The sequence below is a fragment of the Pipistrellus hanaki genome (assembly GCF_964339955.1).
Source record: "Pipistrellus hanaki genome assembly, chromosome: 1".
Taxonomy (NCBI): Eukaryota; Metazoa; Chordata; class Mammalia; order Chiroptera; family Vespertilionidae; genus Pipistrellus; species Pipistrellus hanaki.
Window position 1 is genome coordinate 134,639,413 of NC_140503.1, and position 22,950 is coordinate 134,662,362.

At 40.5% G+C, this 22,950-nt stretch overlaps 1 long non-coding RNA gene across 1 annotated transcript; it reads left to right on the forward strand.

The window, feature by feature from the left end:
• LOC311629396 lies at positions 1-21,075 on the forward strand. Its single transcript, XR_014796183.1, has 12 exons — positions 1-1,055; positions 1,701-1,821; positions 3,956-4,129; positions 4,557-4,682; positions 8,459-8,764; positions 9,001-9,110; positions 9,792-9,881; positions 12,086-12,189; positions 13,066-13,202; positions 16,512-16,684; positions 19,267-19,396; positions 20,674-21,075. It is a non-coding gene; the product is annotated as an uncharacterized lncRNA (long non-coding RNA).
• Positions 21,076-22,950: the final 1,875 nt, after the last annotated feature.

Genomic DNA, 22,950 nt, shown 5'->3' on the forward strand with positions numbered 1-22,950 from the left:
TGAGCCTGGAGCTGGGGTTCAGTGCAGTTCGAAGTGGAGTTGGAAGTGGGGTTCAGTGCAGTCTGGAGCTTTTGTCTCCTTCCCACTAGGGCAATCCAGCAGCACAGTCAACAGTCCATCCTCTGCACGCATTCACATGTGTGCCTCCAGAGCTCTGCCTTTTATCACTCCCCTGAGTTTCCGCCTTACAGCCCAAATTCCCTCTGTATGACTCTGAGTCCCCAGGGTCTATCATGGAACTAGGGCTCAGCACAGTCTGGAGCTTTTGTCTCCTTCCCATTAGGGCAATCTAGCAGCACAGTCAACAGTCCGTTCTCTGCGTGCATTCACATGCATGCCTCTGGGGCTCTGCCTTTTGCTGCTCGCCTGAGTTTCCACCTTACAGCCTAGATTCCCTCTGTATGAGCCTGGGTCCCCAGAGTCTCGCCCAGAACTGGGATTCAGTGCAGTAGGAACTGGGGTTCAGTGCAGCCTGGAGCTTTTATCTCCTTCCCGCTAGGGATCGCCAATCAGGCACTCAGCCACCCCTCCTCGCTGGCTCCATCTTCTCCCCACATATGCACTGTGTCTCCATACCTTAGGCTTTTATAGCTCCTCTGATTTTCCTTCTGGTTTTCTCTTTCCTTCTAGTTGCAGAATTTCCAGTCAGTCAACTTTTCTGTAGTTCTGGATAATGTCCATTTTGTATTTTAGTTGTATTTTTGAAATTGTTGTGTGAGGCTGCAGTTAGGCATTTACCTATGCCGCCATCTTGGTTTATCCTCAAGGGCCATGTTTTAATTTAAACTTTTTATCCCAAAAGAAACAGTCAGGATAGCTATGGTGATAGAAGTATAGTAGTATTTGACTTAAAATGTTAGAATAATAAATGTACAACTTATCTTTGGTATTCAGAAATTTGTTAATGATTTTCAGGCTTTTAAAAATTCAAGACTTGTTTGTTCTTGAAGTTACCTTAGAAGAGGTTCACCTTATTCCTTAAATAACTGTATAGTTATTGAAGAATTTATTGATGCCAGACACTTCACCTAAGAGATGAAGAGATTCCCTACTAGGTAGGCATTCTATCTAATTGGATATATTATATATACTAGAGACCCAGCACATGAAATCATACACAGGTAGCGTCCCTAGGCCTAGTCTGCGATCAGGACCATCTTCCACCCAATCACCAGTCCGCAGTCCCATCCCCACCCACTCACCCAGTTTCCCTTGGTTCCTCATTCGCCATGCTGCCATCAGAGCCTGTGGGCTGAGGAGAGGGACTAAGAGGTCAGCTATTTCACCTGCTCACTAGTCCCCAGTCCCACCCCACCACCACCCACCTGGTTCCCTGTGGTTCTCTGTTCTCCATGCTGCCATTGACTGGAACCTGCGAGTTGGTGGGGAGGGAAGAAGAGGGACTGGGGAGAGGGTGGGACTGAGAAGCGGTCAATGCACCTTATAGCAACTGCTTGAGTGGTCGTTCTGGTCATTAAGCCATTATGGTTGCTGGGCTTTTATTACATAGAATAGTGATAGTTGTCAGCAATAGCTTTTGTTTTTAATGGCTAAATTTGCATTTGAAAATTTTAGACACTTACAAAAATCTCCTTCTGGATAGGTACATTTTAATGTATAAGACAATTTAAGATTTTTCCCATCTTTGGATGTAGTAAACATCATGATGGTACTCATATTAATTTCTTTTCACCCCCTAGAAAAAGATCCTTCAGAAGTTTACCCACATGAGAAGATGCTGCCATGCACCAGTATTTGGTGTGGAAAAGCACACTTGGAGCATTGCTTTTCCTGAATTCTGTGTTACTGACAGTGGTTTGTGTAAGAAAATGCTTCTGCTGGCTTTTATTAGTTTGAGTTTAGTATATTTTTCCTGAAACATGTACTCTTAATATAGTTTTTGAATCTCAGAATAAAAATCTCATCTGATAATAATTCCCTTTCCTCACCAATCACTTGATACTTAACCACTTTGAAACTTACTTTCACCCCTACTCTTTCAGACTGCAAGGGTTATCAATAATGTGCTAATTATAAAATGAGCTTAGTTCTTCTGAATTTTATTTTCTTTGCTCTTAGCAATGTCTGGCAATTGACACCTTAACCCCTTCTGGAAACTCTCTCTAACCCCCACCTCCTTTCTTACCTTATGTGATAAATCACTGTACTAAGTTCTCTTTCGGTAATGTTTCATAATTACTTTTTTGTTTATATCTTTCTTTCCATCTTTACCTTTTTTTCTCCTGGTTTTTTCTTTTCTCCTCTAAGCTTTGATATTCCATAAATTTCAGTCCCCAGTTTCTGGATTCTGCTTCTTTTATGGGTATTGATTCTCTCAGATAACCTCTAGGTATTTAATCCAATATGTACAGTACCAAGTGCCAATCTCATATCTTTAGTGGCCTGTTAATCTCAGTTGTCTTACTAGACTTGCCTTGCTGAAGTCAGACTTCTTTCACTTGACAAAGACTTATTGACCCTATATTAAGCCCTGGGCTGCTAATGTGGGATAGAAATGTGTTTAATGGTTCCTCTTCGGTGTTGTAAACAACAATTGATAATTAATGATCACTTTCATTATGGCAGCATTTTTTTGGTGTGTGTGGTTTTTTGTTGAATGCACAAAGCAAATGGGAAAATAGTAAAAATATGCATAAGTTTAGTTGGTGAAATCAAGGGAGACTTTATATAGTAGGGATCATTTGATGGATGAAGCAAAGTTTCCTAGACATAAAAGCTGTGGGAAGATTTCACAAGCAGTGGGAATAGCAAGTATAAAGATATAATCAATGGGGATGTAACATGTCTGGAGAAACATACTCCAGCTTTTACTGCAGCATAGTACACCAGAAAGGCACCTGTAGGAGATGAGACTAGGCTGTTATATAAATAAGGTTTAGAATATGAAGGTCCTTGTATATCATACAGAAATACTTTAGATTTTATTTTGTCAAAATTAGAATAAAAGAAGAATTAGGATTCAAAACCATGTCTTTGGCTTCATTTAACCAAGTTTTCCCTTTATGGCTCTTTTTAGGGGAAGAAGAGAGATAACAGGGGAAGCTGAAAATTAAGGAAAAGGAAAGCAAATCTATATGTTTATTGAATAAATGTTTGCAGATATTTCTCATTTAGGAGTGGTTGGGAAGGTAGATGCTGTGAATTAGAACAATTAAATTGATTTCCCTATTAGGATATTATCCTGGGGAAGAATTTCAAATCCAGTTTTCATTAGAAGTGAATATTCACTGATTTTATGGTATGCAGATACCATAAAATTTTTTGAAATCATGTATGTATATTAGACAATTAAAGTCACCATTGTAATATTAACAACTAAGCACTTGATCTTACTTGAGACCCAGGAAAGGAGTTGGGCATGCTTGGTAGATCAGCCTTTGGATGAATTAGCTGTGCAGAGCAGAGCAGGCCTGAGATCTGGAGCTGAGAGCAGTAATTGTTATGGAGCAAAGCAGGGTAGAAGCAGTCCTTAACTCTTAAGTGTTGCCTGTTCTTATTTGATACATGAATATACTATGTTGTTGAGCCTTTTGAATGTTAAATTGCTTTAACTCTTAATTTTTAAACTTTTGGATTGTAAATTGAGAGTTTAAAGTAAGAGAGGTGACAGTGGACACCAAAGGATCAGGAAGGATAAAAGGTAGCAGTCAGAGTAACTGGATGAGAAACAAGGGTTAAAAGAAAGGTCATTGAGACCTGGAGTGGGAAGTGGTTGCAGGAGCCTGGGACAGGGTGTGGTCATAGTGTGTACCAGGGGACAGGTCGAAAGCCAGGCCTCTGGCTCTAGAATGGTTGGCACAGTCAATCCTGGAGTTTTCTTTTTCTGCAATCATAGTTCCTTGGAGGCCAGAAGACATTAGCCAGTTATGCACTAGCAAAGCATTATATGTTGTGATTTGGGTTTGATTTAATTGTTGTTTTGTGTTGATTTCAGAGACAAATGATTTTTTTGACCAGGCCCCGTGGACTGATTTCCCCAGCTCTGGATGCTCAAGCCTCAAGCAAGAGGAGCCAGCCTCTGAAGGCTGTGCCTTGTGGGGCCCCACATTCCAACCTGGAACTTTGAGACAGTGGAGCCTCAGGAAAAAGGGCATACTGGCCATTCCAGGTGCGGTCGGTACAAGGGATGAGGAGGGCAGGGGCCCAGGTCTTCCATGGAGAGCTACCTCAGCACCTGCTCTAAGGCTGGGGGCTTTGCCACCACTAAGAAAGCCACCAGCAGCCTTGCCAAGGACAGAAAGACAGCCAGCTATATGGAGATGAGAGTGGCAGGAGGCCCTGTCTTCCATGGGGCCAGGCAGGAGAGCCACAGACAGGTCCCATGGGTATAACTGTGATGTTTGGGGTACCCTGTTACAGCACAGTGGGGAGCAGCAACTGGCTGGTGGACAGACCAGGAGGGCTTCAGGCCGGGCCCCTTCAACCCTGACTGTATGACCCTTTGCTTCCTTTAGTTACAGTAGTAGGGTTAGATAGGCCCGAACTAAGGAAATAAATTTAAAAGGAAAGACAAAACTCTTCTTTGTTCCTGACAGGGTGAGCACAAAGCCCACTTTCCAGTTGTGGAAGTGGCTGCACTACTTGATCTGCCCCTTGGGGTTAAGCTGCCCGTGATCCCAGGAATCAATAATCTATACCATACGATGAAGTTAAGTGGAAAGGTAATTTTAGCCTTGACGTTGGTTTTCTTTGCCAATTTCTACTTGTTTTGAAAGTCGGGTCCTATATTATACAAAGTCCATTAAGGCAATTTGCATTAACATTATCAGGGGGAAAAAAATCAAACCTACATCTAATCCAAGGTATTGTTTAATATTCATGCCAAGCACTTTCCTCTAGTGTGGCTTGCACAGAATCATGGGATGGACAGGTGTTATTCTTAGTTCTCTCTTAAGTTTTGGAAGCATGTTAACTTTTTTTTTTGGTAACAACACAAGATATACTGATTTAATGAAGTTTTATTTACTTAGAAATAAATATTGTTTGGTTCAAAGGTAGAAAATTAATGTTGTTGGCTGACATTTAATTATTTGATGATTTTAACCAATAAATTGTTATACAACCTTCTCTATGGTTATGTTTTAAGACAAATACCATCTCATACACAACAGTGAGGATAAAATGGAATTGAGATGAGTTGACTTCCTTCAGTACTGTAACTTCACTTTAATGGAAGAAGGCTCTGCCTCTGGGAAGACACTCCATAATTTCCCCAACCTTCTGTCCAGTCTTACTCCCCACCCAGAACCTTTGCTCCCTCCAGTTGGGGTCTTTCATACCTCCTCTCACATTCATGGTAATGCTGTGCCTTTCCTCACCTTCCCCTAAACCTGGCGTACCCTTTCCTCTTCTCCTCAGTCTATGGAATTCAACCATATTCCAATATTTTTTCTGAACTATCATAGCCTCAGTGAGCTTATATTTCCCTGGAATTTGCATTGCCTGTGATTTGTATAATTTTACTCAATACTATAATTATATAATTATAGTTTTATGACTTAAATCATACTGGGTAATGGTATGTACTTCCCTCAAATCCTTTCTTGTTTACAATCCTCAGCACTACACACACTGTCACACCTCCTCAGTCCTTGACTCAATCACTAACATTGAAGGAGTTTCACTACATTTTTTTTTGAATGGTTTCTTTGGTTAATACCGAAAAAAATTCTACAAAGAAGAATTCTGAGTAATCCTCTACCTTTCTCTGTGATGTCAGAAATGAGAAGGGCCCCTTGATATTTGATACTTGCCTAGTAAACATGATTTCTTAAAGCAAGTTTTGCATCTGGGAAATATTTTTTTAATATATTTTATTGATTTTTTACAGAGAGGAAGAGAGAGTCAGAAACATTGATGAAAGAGAGTAATCGATCAGCTGCCTCTTGCACACCCCTACTAGGGACGTGCCTGTAACCAAGGTACATGCCCCTGATCGGAATCAAACCTGGGACCTTTCAGTCTGCAGGCCTACGCTCTATCCACTGAGTCAAACGGTTTCGGCTTTAAAAAATTTTTTTTTATTTTTATTTTTTTATTTTTTTTATTAATCTGTTCTACTATGGCCGTGGTCGTCAAACTGTGGCTTGTGAGCCACATGTGGCTCTTTGGCCCCTTGAGTGTGGGCCTGCGCCAATCTATTTTGAAGAAGTGGCATTAGAAGAAGTTTAAGTTTAAAAAATTTGGCTCTCAAAAGAAATTCCAATTGTTGTATTGTTGATATTTGGTTCTGATGATTAATGAGTTTGCCGACCACTGTACTAGGGCAAGCTGATTAAAAACATACCTTTCTCTCACAATTTAACTGGGTATATTCACAGACACAAGCTTTCCTACAGCATGCTTGCCACCTATTCCTATACTACTACTCTTTTGTGTCTAAACTTAGCCCTGTATTTCTTTTGCCTGCTTCCTCAAGTATATTGTTTACTGCAAATTTGACATAGTTGGGTATTACTCTTTTCTGCCAAATATCAATTTGCTTATCAAAGTACCTTTAAAAATATGTTCTCTCTATTCTTATTACATTTGTTCTTCTCCCCTCCCCCAAATTGTCTTCATTTAATTATAATTAGGCACCAAGCTATTTCTTTGAAGACTGAATTTGTGAGAACTTTCCTTTTCTTTCCATAAAAGCTCCTCAATGAAGTAATGCTTTATATTTACACTTTCAGTTTTTTGTTTTGTTTTTTGAAGGAAATCAAGGCAGTTGTTTTAAATGACAACATAGGGTTATCCCGGCTCCAATGAATGGAATGTTTAAAAGGTGTTCTTCGTTTATAGGTTGAGTAGCCCAGGTTTGATCTTGAAAAATCTCTCATCACAGCCTAAAGTTAATATCTAAAAGAAGTCACGAGCTAAATGTCAACCTCTAAAAGAAACAGTCAGACCAGTCCTGGACTCATGACTGTCGGCTGCTTCATATCTGGCTTCACTGAACTCAAGACATTGCCCCATATTATTCCTTTCTCTTCCTTCTCAGAAAAGCACTGGCAATTAAGGAATGATTACACTGTGATTTAGACCCCTTGGAAGGGGTTAAAGCCTAGTGTTGAGCCTGAGAACAGAAACTTTCCAAGGAAGCTTTAAATGGAAAGCAAAGCTAGCATCCTACCAGTTCCCACCAATCTGCCCTTTTGCCCACATGAGAAGCAGCCTCCCACCTACATTAAGGAAGGTCCTTCAGGATCCCACCCAGCCAGGCTGCTTAGTGTTCAGCACATGACTGACGTAGCTGCTGTCAGACAGAGCAACACAGGTCCCTTCAGACAGGTCAGGACTGTGGAGTCTTGTACATTGAATCAGGGGCCTGCAAACAAGACAGGTGCTCTCAGGTTTGCCACATCCCCACACATTCCAGCCTCCTTTCACTTGGGCCAGTTCCTGCTTTGATGTTACTTTAGAGTCTAAAGTTTAGACTAAACCTTCTGTTTTCCTGAGCAAAAACACTTAAATGAAAAGAAAAATAATGTAATAACATTAGGACAGAGTCCATGCATACATCTGTTCTCTACCTTTTCCTTTTCACAGATACTCATTAAAGCATTAACACCATCCTGTTAATGAAAGTAGACTAAGTACTCACACCAAAAACAAACAAACAAAAAACCCCACACCACTTTGGTAATGTTTTAATTTACAAATGAAATTAAATAACTGAGCTGTTTCCTCTAGTATCACATATAGAAACATGACTATTAGCTGATATTTTTCTTCTTTCATATGCTAAGGCTATTGCAAAAGGTTGTATTTGGTCTTTCACATATGGAGAAATCTCAATTCCTGTCAAAACCTTTATAACTGGTTCTTCAATACACTGAATTTTATAATTCATAACTTGAATTTTTTTTCCTGACTGTACTATTCAGAGATTGCAGGGTTTCTTGTATTAGATAAGACCCCAAGATACAATAACTCTTTAATCCATCTTTAACATCTGAGTTTTGCTTCTATCTTTTAGACAAACTTGCTTCCTTGCATCTTGGAAAAAGATTTCCCATTTTCTTCATTTTCAGATAATTGAGATAACATAGTCATAATTGATATTATCTCTCTATAATTTGAATGCAGTGCCTTGACATGAAGGGTCCAAAGGGAAATGAAGAAAAGTTAGCATTAGTGTTATCCATTAAAACACATTTTATCCTAGTCTCTTTCCTTTCCGCTCTTCCTTTCTTCTCTGGGTCAGGACTAGGGACTGATGGAGATCAGTGGAGGAATTGAGTGAGGGTGGGTTTTTAGAATAATTCAGGTCAATGTGGGGAAAAGTAGGAATAAGCAATTAGCATTACATAATCCAAATATTTTTGATGCTGATTTTCCCCCTTTCACATTCTTCTTGCATGCTTTGTCTTAAATGAAAAATTTGGTCATTTGAATAGGTCAATATTTAAAGTTAAAATTCACTAAGTTTATATTTGTTGTCTTTTTAAATCAGCTTGCAGCTTTTTTTTTTTTACCTTCTTATGGCTGATAACCGGAATAGTGAGCCAAGGTTTTCTTCCTGGGTTCCTGTTTCAAGAATTTGAAGAATGAAATTGTGGACCCGAAGATTTAAGTAAAAGCATGGAAAATTTATCGAGACTCCCCAAATAGGAAGGGGCTCAATAATGGATTGCCACTGAAGCCCTGTCATCTAGGGATATACATTTGCTACAAGCCTGCTCTCTATCTACCAATTTCACCATCTCATTGATTCTCTCGGTGGTTCTTGCCCAGAAAAGGACCTGAACTTTTCCTATGTGTAAGTTCACCTTACTGCTGTAGCCCTTCCCTAGGTTTACAAACCTCCAGCTCTGATTCTAAAAAACATTGTTGTTCCTGCATGGTTGACTGTGGTTAGGCTTGCCTAAATTGCCCTGTCTGCCCCTGCCTATGTTCCACTTGCCTTTGTTTTCCACTGGACACCTGCCCTGTCTGCCTACATGTCAAGCTAACTTCTCTCATTATGGCTTTAACTTGACTGATCTTTATTGTCAGCATTTGGACAAGCAATATAATCATCTCCAGGATCCACAGTTAAGAGCAACCATTCACACGAAGATTTCCAGAGGAGATTAAAGGAAGGAAGCTACATAAGCAGCAATAAAGTGGGTTGAAGATAACTTCTTTTTAATCATTGAAGACTTCCAACACTTGAGATAAGCTGGCTATAACCACTGGTGTGACGCTGTAGTTTCACCTTTAACTCAATCATGAGAGATACATAATGTGAAATTCTATAAATTACTTAGTATTTTGGTCAAGGGAAATTAGACAACAGTTGTTTATAAATGATACTATACCCACATTTTTTTTTTACTTTTAATATCAAAATCTGATTACCAAATAATTTGAGAATATAATTTCCCAACTGTAGTATAGTTCTCTTTCTATGTTTCTAATAGTTCTGTATGCTTGTCAAGAATTATGTCCTATAAAATTTTTTAAAACATGAGGCAAAATAAAGACAGCAATATTAGATAGCATCTTGCGAGAACATAAGAATAGTCTTGTTTTCTTGAATATTATTATTACATGGAAATTTTATTTTAATAATTCCAGTGATGTATACTAAATTCATAAATTATATTTTCAAATGTAATGACTTGAATAGAAATGTCCTGTTTAACAATTGTAGAGATAGACTTCTTACAAAACAATTAGCAATTTATTACTTTGAATACCAAACTTATCAGATTGTATATTATTACTATTTTTCCTCCTAAAGGTGTTTGCTATGATTTTTAAATGTTTATTTATATTTTTTTGTTATTGTTTTGTTTTCTTAGGTTGTCTGTAACCTGAGAATATTTAATAAGTACAGGCATTATCTTATGAGTCTAGAGTTAGAGTTTGAAAACAAGTACATAAAAGAACAAGTAAGTTAAATACTTAAATTTGTTTCCTTACATAGAGTTTGGAAAAAAGATGTATTTATATGAAAAGGATTTTCTTATAATATTTTTACCTTTGATTATGACAAACTAAGTATTTTTTCGAAATGTAAAATTTAGAACAGGGATAAAGAATAATTTGAGGTTGCTTTATTGGGCCAAGAAAGAGAAAGGAACAGGTCATTTATATGTCAGTGATAGTTAGCATCCTATCTAATAAAAGAGTAATATGCATATTGACCATCACTCCAGTACACAAGATGGCTGCCCCCATGTGGACACAGGATGGCTGCCACAAGGTGGCCTACAGGGCAGGGCAGTTGTGGGCTATCAGGTCAGCAGAGAAGGGCAGTTAGGGGTGACCAGGCTGGCAGAGAAGGGCAGTTGGGGAAGACCAGGTCTACAGAGGAGGGCAGTCTGGGAGAACCAGGCCTGCAGGGGCGAGAGTTGTGGGGGGGTGGCAGGACTGGATGGGAGGGCAGTTGGGGGCAACCAGGCCAGCAGGGAAGGGCAGTTAGGGGTGACCAGGCCTGCAAGGGAGGGCATTTGGGGGCAATCAGGCCCTCAAAGGAGCATTTAGGTGTTGATCAAGCTGGCAGGAGAATGGTTAGGGGTGATCAGGATGTCAGGCAGAAGCAGTTAGGGGCAATTAGGCAGGCAGGTGAGCAATTGGAAGCCAGCAGTCCTGGATTGTGAAAGGGATGTCCGACTGCCCTTTTAGGCCCTATTGCACCAGGGATCGGGCCTAAATGGGCAATCAGACATCCCTTGAGTGGTACCAGATTGGAGAGGGTGCAGGCTGGGCTGAGGGACACAGACCCATGCATAAATTTCGTGCACCAGGCTTCTAGTAAATTAATAATTAAATTGCTACTCCAGTGTGTTCCTTCTGTCTGAGTTGGGGCCAATAGGAAGAGTCTATTGTGGCAGAAATATTCTGAAGCTGGAACCTAAAATAGCTTGAGTAACAGGAAAGGTACCGTGTGAATACTTACAATGTTGTATGGGTGACTCAAGAACATGTACACTGTGTCTTTGTACTCATACACATGCAGCTGTGTTCATCCAGTACAAAATTACCTATGAAGGTAAAGTGGAATGATTTGGTATAGAGAGAGTGGGTACAAATAGTGACTTCCTTTAAATTTTTTATTTTTGAAATAATAGTTTTATAAGTTTTTGATAGAAAGAGAGATAAAGAGAGGAAAGGGAACAGTGATGTGAGAGTGCAAGATCAATCCTTTGCCTTTTGCATGTACTCTACTGGGGATGGAGCCCACAACCCCAGAACATCCTGAATAAAAATCAAACCAGCAACATCTTCATGTACGGACAATGCCCAACCAATGAGCTATATAGGCCTAGCTCCTTTCCACATTTGACTCAATGTTTGTGTGTGTGTCATGCACACTCACATCCATGAGAGATTTCAAGTTTAGGATTCAGATGGTTGAATAAAAATTAGGTATGTATATGTGTCCATTTACAAATATGTACATGTACACATTTATGTTCTAAAGTTGAGAGAGTGGTATAGAAAAGAGGATAACTTACCTTTAATTGTTGAACATTTCTCCCATTTCTCATTCTGTGTCTAGAATTCTCCTGCCCTTCTTTCATACTTTTTTTTTTCAAAATAGCTTGACATGTACAATGAGTTATATATCTTTTATTTTCAGAGAGAGAAATTTTTACTTTGTTTCATTTACCTATATCTGTAATGGATTCAAAATAGATTTAAATGCAGTTAAACAGACTTAGTTATTTAGAAAGTACAGGAAGTTTATTAAACAGTAAATATAAAAAGGCATATCAAAGGACAGTTTTATTTCAGTAAATTTAAAAAGTGTTCCTATACATGTATATATAAACAAATATAGAGATATATGCAAATATATGATCCACACTTTTTAAAATAGGAAATGCTTGCAAAACAAATAATCTACAAGAAAACAGTCAAATACCTGGACTTTCTGATGGTGCACAGTTCCAAACTGGTCATTAGGGGAGGACACCCAATCTTTTAAGGACCAGGAGTGACTAATAAGGACCACGTGAGAGTGAAGTGAATGCATATCTTACATATCGATTGTAGATTCAAGTAAATTAGAAATATACTTGAAAGATTTGGAGTTAGGAATTATTTTACATACTAGATAATCTTTTAATTCCACTACTGCCCTCGGTAGAGAGAAGAAGGGGGACCAAGAAGTACAGAAATTGGGAACTTGGATGTCAAGAGAAGGAAGAGCAATTTCTACCAGAGATGACAAAGTTTCTGGGAGTCCAAGAGGTAATCCAAACTGAAAACTAAAAGATGAATCCGAACCGAAATTATTCCTGAAGTTGTAAAGGGGGGAGAATAACATTTTAGCACAGGCCTGTAGCAGTAGCTTTCAATGACTCATCTTTAAGGGCTGACAGCATTAAATTTGAGGAAGTTCCTACAAAGTTAAAAATAGAGGTTTGATTAAATCTAATGTCAATATAGAGATGCATTGTCAATAAAAGAAAATGTGTAAGCTGTTCAGATATTACCTGCTCATGTGCAGTGATTACTATTCCATGCTCAAGCCTATATCTTAGGAAATGAAGGGATTATCATAATTTTTCCTCCTGCTCTTCTTTCCTCCATTAAGGTGAGGGATTGGGCTGCACAGCCTAACTTTTATATTCTGTGGGTCCATTTTGTAGTAGTTCCATAAACATATCAACATACCAGAGATCCAGACTATAGATAGATTTGTTGAAGGCTCTGTAAGTCACAGGGCACCCAGGATATATATTTTTTTCTTCAGAAAATTCAAACTTTTTTTTCTTCTAGATTTGAAATCAATTTTCAGATACTCCAGCCTTCTTTGCAAACTCACATTCCTAAACCCACTGTTATGAATGACTCCTGTTCACAATGTTTGGAAGGAATCTGCTCCACATTTTACCACTGTCTTGGCCATAAGAACAGATACTGACACAGTAGGGAGATCTGTATGACCAAGCGTGGTGAAAGCTGGCTTACAAGTCCTGATCAGAACTGAAAGAAAAACTGTAAAATTCCTGTAGTTCAAGAAGTAAAAATTGAGCAAGGAGGTTGTCTTGGCATTTTATGCAGCTGATGTCACTAGAATGTAAACACCCAGTTCACCTTCACCTGCATTTGCACTTTATTTAGATATTTGGATATGGCAAGAAGGAAATTAGACTACCATGAGGGCACAGGAGAAGAGCAGCGCCTCCTCTGGATGGACAAAGAAGGACGCCAGCAGGAACAAACAAGAAGAAAACTTAGTCTTCCTAAACTGTGAAGAGGTAAGAGATACATTTAAAATATGAGAAAACTTGTGTGCAGTGTTTTATTTGTAAATAACTTTAGCTCTCTATCATACTTCTTGAAGTTATTTCAGGTCTAAATAATTTACCCACATTAACCATTCTTCATAGTCATGATATATAAGCTGTAACATAAAATAATAAGGCTGACACTACAAACTATATACACTGAGTGGCCATATTATTATGATCTCTGAATTCATAATAATCTGGCCATTCAGTGTATGGCCTATATAATAAAAGGGTAATATGCAAATTGTCCCATCGAGGAGGAGTTCAACCAGCAGGCAGGCCAGCCCATCACCCATGTCCCCTCCCCCTGGCCAGGCTGGCTGAACCCCACCCATGCACAAATTCATGAACTGGGCCTCCAATATATATATTAAATTTGAGGACACACACACACACATATTGAGTGGTCAGATTATTATGAGTTCAGAGATCATAATAATCTGGCCACTCAGTGTATATGAGTCAATAGTTGCTCTTAAAGAGAGGATTGTGGAAGTTATTAGATACCATTTAACTCCTTGATTGCCCTCAGTGTGAGGGGGATACCTTTTTAAAGTTAGTTTTAATAAAAGATAGCCATGCCATAAATAACCATGCCTGCATTCCTAGTGAATGCAGGAAGGAAAAAAGCCCATTCAAAAACCATGTGTGACTTAACCTACACTTGACCTGGTTTCTGTTAGGCTCTTGACTTGTACTAATTTTCTTGGTGGTGGTGGACAAAATACAAGGGGTTACTATAAACACTAATCACAGTAACACTGTGCTCTCCAGGAATGAAAGACAAATGAGATGTTGCTTCTAATAGAGACTGTAGAAGGTGTTAACAGAGAAGCTGTGATCCTACCTAATAAAAAGAGTAATATGCAAATTAACCATCAGTCCTATACACCAATAAGTCACGCCTTCCAGTCACACCCATCAGCCAATCAGAGCAAGTATGCAAATTAACCCCAACCAAGATGGCTGCAGCCATAGAGAGCAGAAGGGAGGCTTGGGTTTCCCTGGCAATGGAGGAAGCCAAGCTTTCCACACACCCTGGCAGGCCCAGGCCTTCACTCCAGGCTACAAAGTTTCAATTATAGAAGATAAATAAGTTCCAACAGAAATGCCTGCTGCCAGGGAGCAAGCAGGAAGCTTGGCTTCACTCCAGGCTACAAAGTTTCAATTGTAGAAGATAGATAAATTACAGATACCAGGGCCTCTGCTTGGGTCGCCGGGGTGTGTGGCTGCCCTGCAAACCACCACAGGCCCCTCACCCGTGCTGCCCCATGCCCCAAGGGAATCCCCACCCTGATCCAGGATACCCTTCAGGGAAAACCAGCTGGCCCCCACCCATGCACCAGGCCCCTATCCTATCTAATAAAAAAGTAATATGCAGACTGACTATCATTCCAACACACAAGATGGCTGCCCCCATGTGGTCAAAGATCCTGCCCCCATGTGGACACAAGATGGCCAGCAGGAAAGGGCAGTTGGGAGGGACCAGGCCTGCAGGGGAGGGCAGTTGTGGGTGATCAGACCAGCAGGGGAGGGCAGTTGAGAGGGATCAGGCCTGCAAGGGAGGGAAGTTGGGGGTGATCAACCCTGAAGGGGAGGGAAGTTAGGGGTTTACAGGCCCCAGAGGAGGGAATATGGGGGCAAACAGGCTGGCAGGGGTGCAGTTAGACATCCATCAGGCTGGCATGGGAGTGGTTAGGGGGTGATCAGGCTGTCAGGCAGAAGCAATTAAGGGCAATTAGGAAGGCAGATTGGGAGCCAGCAGCCCTGGATTGTGAGAGGGATGTCCCATATTGGAGAGGGTGCAGGGTGGGCTGAGGAACACACACACCCAATCACAAATTTTATGCACCAGGCCTCTAGTAGAGGAATAATGGGACAGAAGCAGAGGAGAGAGTGACAAGCAGGTAGAATTACTTTCACCTCTAATCTGGGCTGTTAGAAGACAAGCTATTGCTAGCTTGGATTTTCAAAAGTACCCTATTCAAGAGGCAGTGTATCGGCTCCCAGGAATGATATGCGTTACACAAAACTGAAAGATATGCCAGTTTTTACTGTTTGGGCCATTTTATATTCTGACTAATATAAAAAGTATTGCCCTATTATTTGATGTAAATGTTTTTCACTTTATCTCACACTATAAATTTTATTTGTAATTCCCATAGAAAAAAATTGCATAACTGAATTTTTTCTTAGAATCAGAATTTCTATGGAAAAGCTCTTATTTTACCCACTAGTTAATTTTTTAGTATTTTGAATTTCAGATAACATAAAATATTTTACAATTTAAAGTCAAAATCTGTGTAAAGAGAAAGATAAATTGCAATTTCAGTGTGTATACTTATCAGTTTATAGGTAAATACACACACTCTTTTATAATATTCTATCAATGTGTATGTATTCCAATAAATAAATTCATGTTATATACCTCATAGGCTGTTTTGTAGATTGCTTTTTTAAATAACATTGACAATTTGCCATGTCAAGAAATTTTGGTCTAAAATTATAAATCATCTTAGGGCAATTATTTTTTAAAATATATTTTATTGATTTTTTTTACAGAAAGGAAGGGAGAGGGATAGAGAGTTAGAAACATTGATGATAGAGAAGCATCGATCAGCTGCCTCTTGCACACACCCCACTGGGAATGTGCCCGTAACTAAGGTACATGCCCTTGACTGGAATCGAACCCAGGACCCTTGAGCCCACAGGCCGATGCTGTATCCACTGAGCCAAATCTGTTAATGGCAGTCAATTATTTTTTACAAAACTCAACTAAGTTTAAGAATTACATACTTTGGTTATATTGATATATACTGCCATATCACAATCTTATTAATATTGGGAAATCAAATATGTTTGACAATCTTTTAATTATACTTTTGTCTCATGTGCATTTTAGTATTTATTATTAAGTACTCACTGCTAAGATGGCAAGTTCAGTTCATTCCAATTTTAATTACTAGAGGCCTGGTGGATGAAATTTGTGCTGGGTAGGGTCCCTAGGCCTGGCTGGCCATCAGCGCCGATCAGGTTCCCTGTCTCCCCGCCTCCTTACCTCCTCCTTTCTTTGCTCTCTCATCACCCCATTGCCACTGCTCACCTCATAGCAAGTGATCAAACTCCCAGTCTCCCGGTTGAACTCCGGAGGGGACTATTTGCATATTACCCTTTTATTATATAGAATTATTTTCTCATATTTAATTTTACACTCCATTTTTATGACTGGGGTTCTCTCCAAGTTGGCTTTTATTTTGTAATTCATTTTTCTTCTAGATACCTCTGAAAATATTGCTATTTTCCCCTTAATATTTGCATGATGCCAATTTCTCTCCAATGAGTCCTAGCCAATGTTAAAGGCAGCCAATACAATGGATATATCCTGGCATGGGGAGTGCCATCAGATATGACACCTGGTGGGAGGCATGAAACATCACAGGCTGCTTAAGGTGTGTTAACAGCAGAGCTATTTGAAGTATTGACATTTCAAATGGAGTTATTCGAAATTGTCTTTTTTATGTCATGTTTTATTACAAGAACCTTAGAATTCGTTTGCATGTGTTTATCAATATTTTTATATCCTTTCTTTCAGATTTGACTTCTGATTATTTTTTCTCCAAATAATGGACTTAAATTAGACTTACAAACAAAAATCTCTAAAAGGTTTTTGTGTTTGCATCTTTGTAAAAATTATTATTTTTTAACTTTTTTCCTCTGTGACTTGTCTAATTTACTGTCTTGATAATTATGTTTTTATATAACTCGTTAGATAAGTAGTACTAGCCTTTCAAGTTTGGTCTTCCTTTATAAAGTTGTTTTGGCTAATCGAAGCCCTCTAGCATATTAATGGACATTTTAGAATTAGCTTATCAATTTATACGAAAAAAATCTTGCTGAGATTTTGATTGGAATTGTGTTCACTCAATAGATCAGTTCAGGAATAATCAATCTCTTGTTAATACTGAGTTTTTCAACTCATGAACCAAATATCTCACTCCATTTATTTGAGTATTCTTTGCTTTTTTTTTTTAATCAATGTTATACGTTTGCAGTGTACAAGTCTTAAATATATTTTTATATATTCATTCATAGGTATTTTACAATTTTTACTATTAGTATTTGTACTTTTGTCAAATGAGATATTAGTATATAGAAAATCAATATTAGTTCTAATATGTCCAGAAGCCAGTTGATATTCTATACAAATGATCATATGGTCTGTAAATAAAGGGAGTTTTATTTCTTCTTTTCAAATTCTCTACTCTTTGTATTTATTTTCTTGCCTGATTGCATGGACTTGAACCTCTAGTATAATGTAGAATGGAAACAAAGGTAATAAACATTATTATCAAACTAGAGGCCCGGTGCATGAAAATTCATGCACTAAAGGAGAGGGGCGGGGGGGGGTCCCTCAGCCGAGCCTACCAGCTCTCACAGTCCAGGAGCTCTCAGGGGCAAGAGACAACCCAGTGATCAGGGGAACACTGCCCCATCACACCTCTGATGCTGCCACTGCCAGCAGCACAAGCTTCAGTCGGCCCTGGTTACCTGAGCCTCGAGTGGCCCTGGGCAGCTACGCAGCCACCATCCAAGGTTTGCCTGTGCCTCAGGCCAGCCCCTGGGAGGCTGGAGGGCTGAGGGTACTGTGAGACTCCAGAGGAAGGTGGGGCTGAGGGGCCTAGGCACTGCCATCTTGTGGCTGTGGGTGCCGCTATCTTTGAGGATGTGGCAGCCAATTAGTATATTCTCTCTTATTGGCTGTGGGTGCTGCCATCTTTGTGACAATGTGAGGGTCAATTAGCATATTCCTTCATTATTAGATAGGATAATATCTATGTCTATGGAAATATTAGGCTGTTTGGTGTTGTCCACATCTCACTGATATTCTTCATTTTGTCATTTTTTTTCTTAGTCTTTTCCTTTCTATGGTTTCTGTTCCTCAACAGGAATGAATTAATCTTTCTTTTAAATTGTCTACTATGCCTTTAATGTATCCATTGTATTACTACTTCATACATTTAAAAAGTTTAGGTTAGTCGCTTTTCTCTTTCATATCTGTTCTTTGCCTTATGAATATGTGGAATGCAATTATGTTATTTATGTTACTTTTCTTTCATTCTAAAATTTGTGTCACTTCTGGGTCAATTTTGACTAATTTAGTCATTTTATGGGCCATATTTCCCTGCTTCTTTATATTTTCACCAGAGGGCCAGTGCACGAAATTCATGTATGTGGGGTGTCCCTCAGCACAGCCTGCACCCTCTACAACCTGGGACATCTTAAGGGATGTCCAACTGTCTGTTTAGGCCCAATCCCAGTGGGCCTAAACTGGCAGATGGACATCACTCTCAGAATCCAGGACTACTGGCTCCTAACCACTTGCCTGCCTGCCTGCCTGCCTACCTGATTGCACCTAACCGCTTCTGCCTGCCAGCCTAATCACCTCCTAACCACTCCCCTGCCAGCCTAATCAATGCCTAACTGATACCCTGCTGGCCCAATTGCCCCTAACTTCCCTCCCCTACCAGCCTGGTCAATCCTAACTGTCCTCCCTTACCAGCCTGTTCACCCCCAACTTCCCTCCCCTAGTGGCCTGGTCACCCCCAACTGCCCTCCCCTGCAGGGCTGGTTTTCCCCAACTTTTTTCCCCTTCAGGCCTGGTCCCCCTAACATCCCTCCCCTGCAAGCCTGATGTCCCCCAACTGCCCTCCCCTGCAGGCCTGGTCCCTTCAAACTCTCCTCCCCTGCTGACCTGATTGTCCACAACTACCCGCCCCTGCCAGCCATCTTGTGATGGCCATCTTGTGACCATATAAAGGTGGCCAACTTGTGTGTTGGAGTGACAGTCAATTTGCATATTACTTTTTTATTAGATAGGATTATTCTTTGATTGGATGCCAGATATCATGATTTTAACCTTTTGGATGCTGAGTATTTTTATGTTCTTAAAAATTTTTTAGTTTTTTCCTTGGATGAAGATGATTTATTTGGGAACAGTTAGTTATAAGACTTGCTTTTTAAAATTACTTAGATGGAGCCAGAGCCATGTTTAATCTGCGACTAGTTGTTCCCACTACTGAGGCAAGACCCATTTCAATACTCTACCCAGTGCTCCATGAATAACATGTCTCCAGAGTGGCTGTTGAGGATACACATGACAGGTGGGTGAGGAGCGCTGTTCTCCCTAATCCTTTAGGATGGGCCTTTCTGTGACCTTGGATAGCTTTTCACTTGCATGTACTGATCCATTCTCTTGCTGAATATGCTAGGGAACCGTCTGAGGAGATCTGGGGTTCTTTCTCTGTGAAATCATAACCTTTCTGGTACATCCAGGATCAATATTAGCTCTGAGATACAAGGGAAGTCACATTTCATGTATCATTTCCTGTTTACCTATGCTCGGCCTACATAACTGTGGTTAAGTCCCTCAGACATCCGCCAATTGAAGTTGATTTAGAAATTCTCTCAGCTTCCCAGGACAGCTATGGATAAAGAGAACTTCTCTGATCTGAAATTGGACTTGTTCCTTAAATATGTGCAGTGAAGTAAATTGCATCTATGTATAAACATGTATATTCATCATGTTTGACCACAAATGGAAATTTACCTCTTAATACAACACTCCCAGATTTGTACTCAGATAACCTTATAAGCCACAAGACAGGAATAACTATCCATTTTCTAATATAATATTGATATAATAAAGGCCTAATATGCTAATTGTCCATTCAGCTATTCAACCAATTAAAGCATAATATGCTAATGATATGCTAAGATTGCTAAACTGCTCACTATGATGTGCACTGACCACCAGGGCACAGACAGTAAACTGGTCAACCCGTCGCTATGATGGCCGCTGACTACTAAGGGGCAGACAATCCTACCAGTAGGTTAACTTGTATCTGGGGTTTGGCTGATCAGGACTGAGCAAGATGGCTGGACACGCCCAGTAGCCCTCCCTAAGTCCCTCCCCAGCCCTGTTGGGGTACCTTAGCCTGGCTTGCACCCTCTCACAATGAGGCTGAGGGAGTCTGCCCTGAGTGCACAATTTCATACACTGGGGCCTCTAGTCTATATCATAAAAGGCCTATGGTCATGACGCTGTAACAGCACCATGACCAAACAAATGAGCAGCAGGTGGGACAGGGTGCTGGCAGCATCCATGGTGCGTGTGAGGCATCGGCAATGTCCATGGAATGTGTGAAGTGTTGGCAGCGATTGTAAAGCGTGCAAGGTGCCACGGGGTGGGGCATCAGCAGTGTCCAAAGTGCATGCAAGGCATCATGGGGTGGCGGACATAGCCCTGATGGCAGGCTATGCCTAGGGGACCCTACATATATGTGATTTAATTATGTGCTGGACCTCTAGTCATTTTATAAATATTTACATTTCTATATAGCAAGTTGATGCTAACCAATAATTTTCTTTAATTTTTTAGAAACAACCCGTTTAGAGGAGGAACTTGTCATTATTTTAAAAAAGCAACAAAATTCCTTCACAAGAGATGAGATGGGGAAAACATGCAACTGATTACAGAGGACAAGATGGAACACAGTGTGAATGCAAGAGCTTTAAAAGTTGAAGTGGTTCTGTAGAAAGTACTTTTCTATGTTTTTACACTAAAATTCTTTTGTGAAATTTTTCTTACACTTGCTCTACTTGCTTTGTACCAGGCATAGTTCTAGGCATTTTCCTATTATAGTTCAAGGTAAGGTGAAAAGTAAACATATGTATAAAAAAAACAAAATAATCTTACCAAGTGGTTCCATGGACAAGCTTGCCTATACTGAAGTTTTAACCAATTTCCCAATACTTAAAATAATGTGTTTTTTGCTACTGAAACTAGAAAATGTTGTATGTAAGATAATGGCAATTATATACCAACTAGAGACCCAATGCAAATTCATGCAACAGGCCTTCCTTCCCTTGGCTTCTAGCACCAGTTTTCCTCTGGCATCTGGGACCTAGACCTTTGCTCCAGCCAGTGTCTGTCTTCTTCTTCTTTGCTGCAGACTCTGGCTGGAGTCTACCATCTTCATCTTCATTGTTTCATTGCAGACTTCAGCCGGAGTCTGCCATCTTCATCTTTGCTGCAGACTTCTTGTCTTCACTGTGGCACTCCATTCCTGTAGATCCCTTCATGGCTCTTCTCTCCCCCCCGCCCCCCCCCCCCCCCCCGCCTCCTCCCTCTCATAGTAGGCGTCCTGCCCTGCCTGGCCACTCCATGCCTGGAGCAGCTGGGCAGCTGCCATCTTTGGCCTTCTAATTTACATATTCACTCTGATTGGCTGTGGGCATAGCAGAGGTACAGTCAATTTACATGTTTGTCTATTATTAGGTAAGATGTAGTTTTCTACTGTTGCCAGCCATCCTATCTAATAAAGGCAAAATATGCAAATTGTCACTCTGTCACAAAGATGGTGGCACCCAGTCTCCCAACCCTGCCAGAGTCATCCTTTTAGCCCTTGCCACAGTGAGGGGCAAGCAGGCCCCTGCAGAGAGCATACAACAGGGTCCCTGTAGCAAGCAGACAGCAGGGCTCTGCTTTCTCCTTGCCAAGAGCAGAAACCAGAGCCCTGCTTGCCCCTTGCATGGCAGTCACCAGAGAACAGACAACAGGGCCCTTCTTGGTCCTGGTTGTGGCAGCGAGGGGCAAACAGGACCCCACAGAGAGCATATAGCAAGGCCCTGCTTGCTCCTGGCTGCAGCAGTGAGCCAGAGAGCAGTCAGGCAGGCAGAGAGCAGAGAACCACAGTGAGCAGGCTTAAACCATCAGTAGGACATTCCCTGAGGGCTCACAGATTGGAGAGGGTGCAGGTTGGGCTGAGGGACTCAACTCCCACCCCTACATCTCCCCCCCTCCCCATGCATGAATTTCATGCACCGGGCCTCTAGTAAAGAATAATAGACAATACCAGGGAAAAACAAAGGGAAGAAGGAAGGGAGGAGTTAGAGAAGGAAGGAAATTAAGAAGAACAGAAGGAAAAAAAGAAGGAAGTAAAGAAAGTTTAAAGGAGGAACATCAGGTCATGACTTTGCTATCCCTGATCTCTACAGGTTTTCTTTTTCAGTCAAATCTTGATTCTCAAATGTCTCCCACCTCAAGCAATTCTTTTCTTGACAGAAAAAAGTGTCTTGTTGTCAAACAAAACTTAAATATAGTTTATAGTTGTCTGCCCAACAGCCCTTTCACACTAATGCCTATATGCCAAGCATTGGTGTAATAAGAGTCAGTTACTGCTAAACCTCACATTGTTTACATCTCAGGAAATTATGCTATGAATTTTTGCTTTTGTTGCAGCTTATTATTAAACTAAAGGCCTAGCGCATGAATTTGTGCACAGATGGGGTCTGGCCAGCCCACCCCAATGAAGGCCAATCAGGTCAGGCTAGCAGGAGAGGGGACACAGGAGTTTGGCCGGCTGGCCCTGACCCCAATCAGGTGGGTGTGGCTGATTGGGGGCGGGGCTGGCCAGGGGTAGAGGCCAGAGGAGGTTGACCAATTGTTCCAGTCGTCCTGGCCATTTTGACCTTCAGGTCACTTGGCTTTTATATACACTGAGTGGTCAGATAATTATGATCTCTGAATTCATAATAATCAGGCCATTCAGTGTATATCCTATGTAATAAAAGGCTAATATGCAAATTGTCCCCTTGACCAGGAGTTTGACCAGCAGGCAGGACAGCTAACCACCCATGTCCCCTTCCCCTGGCC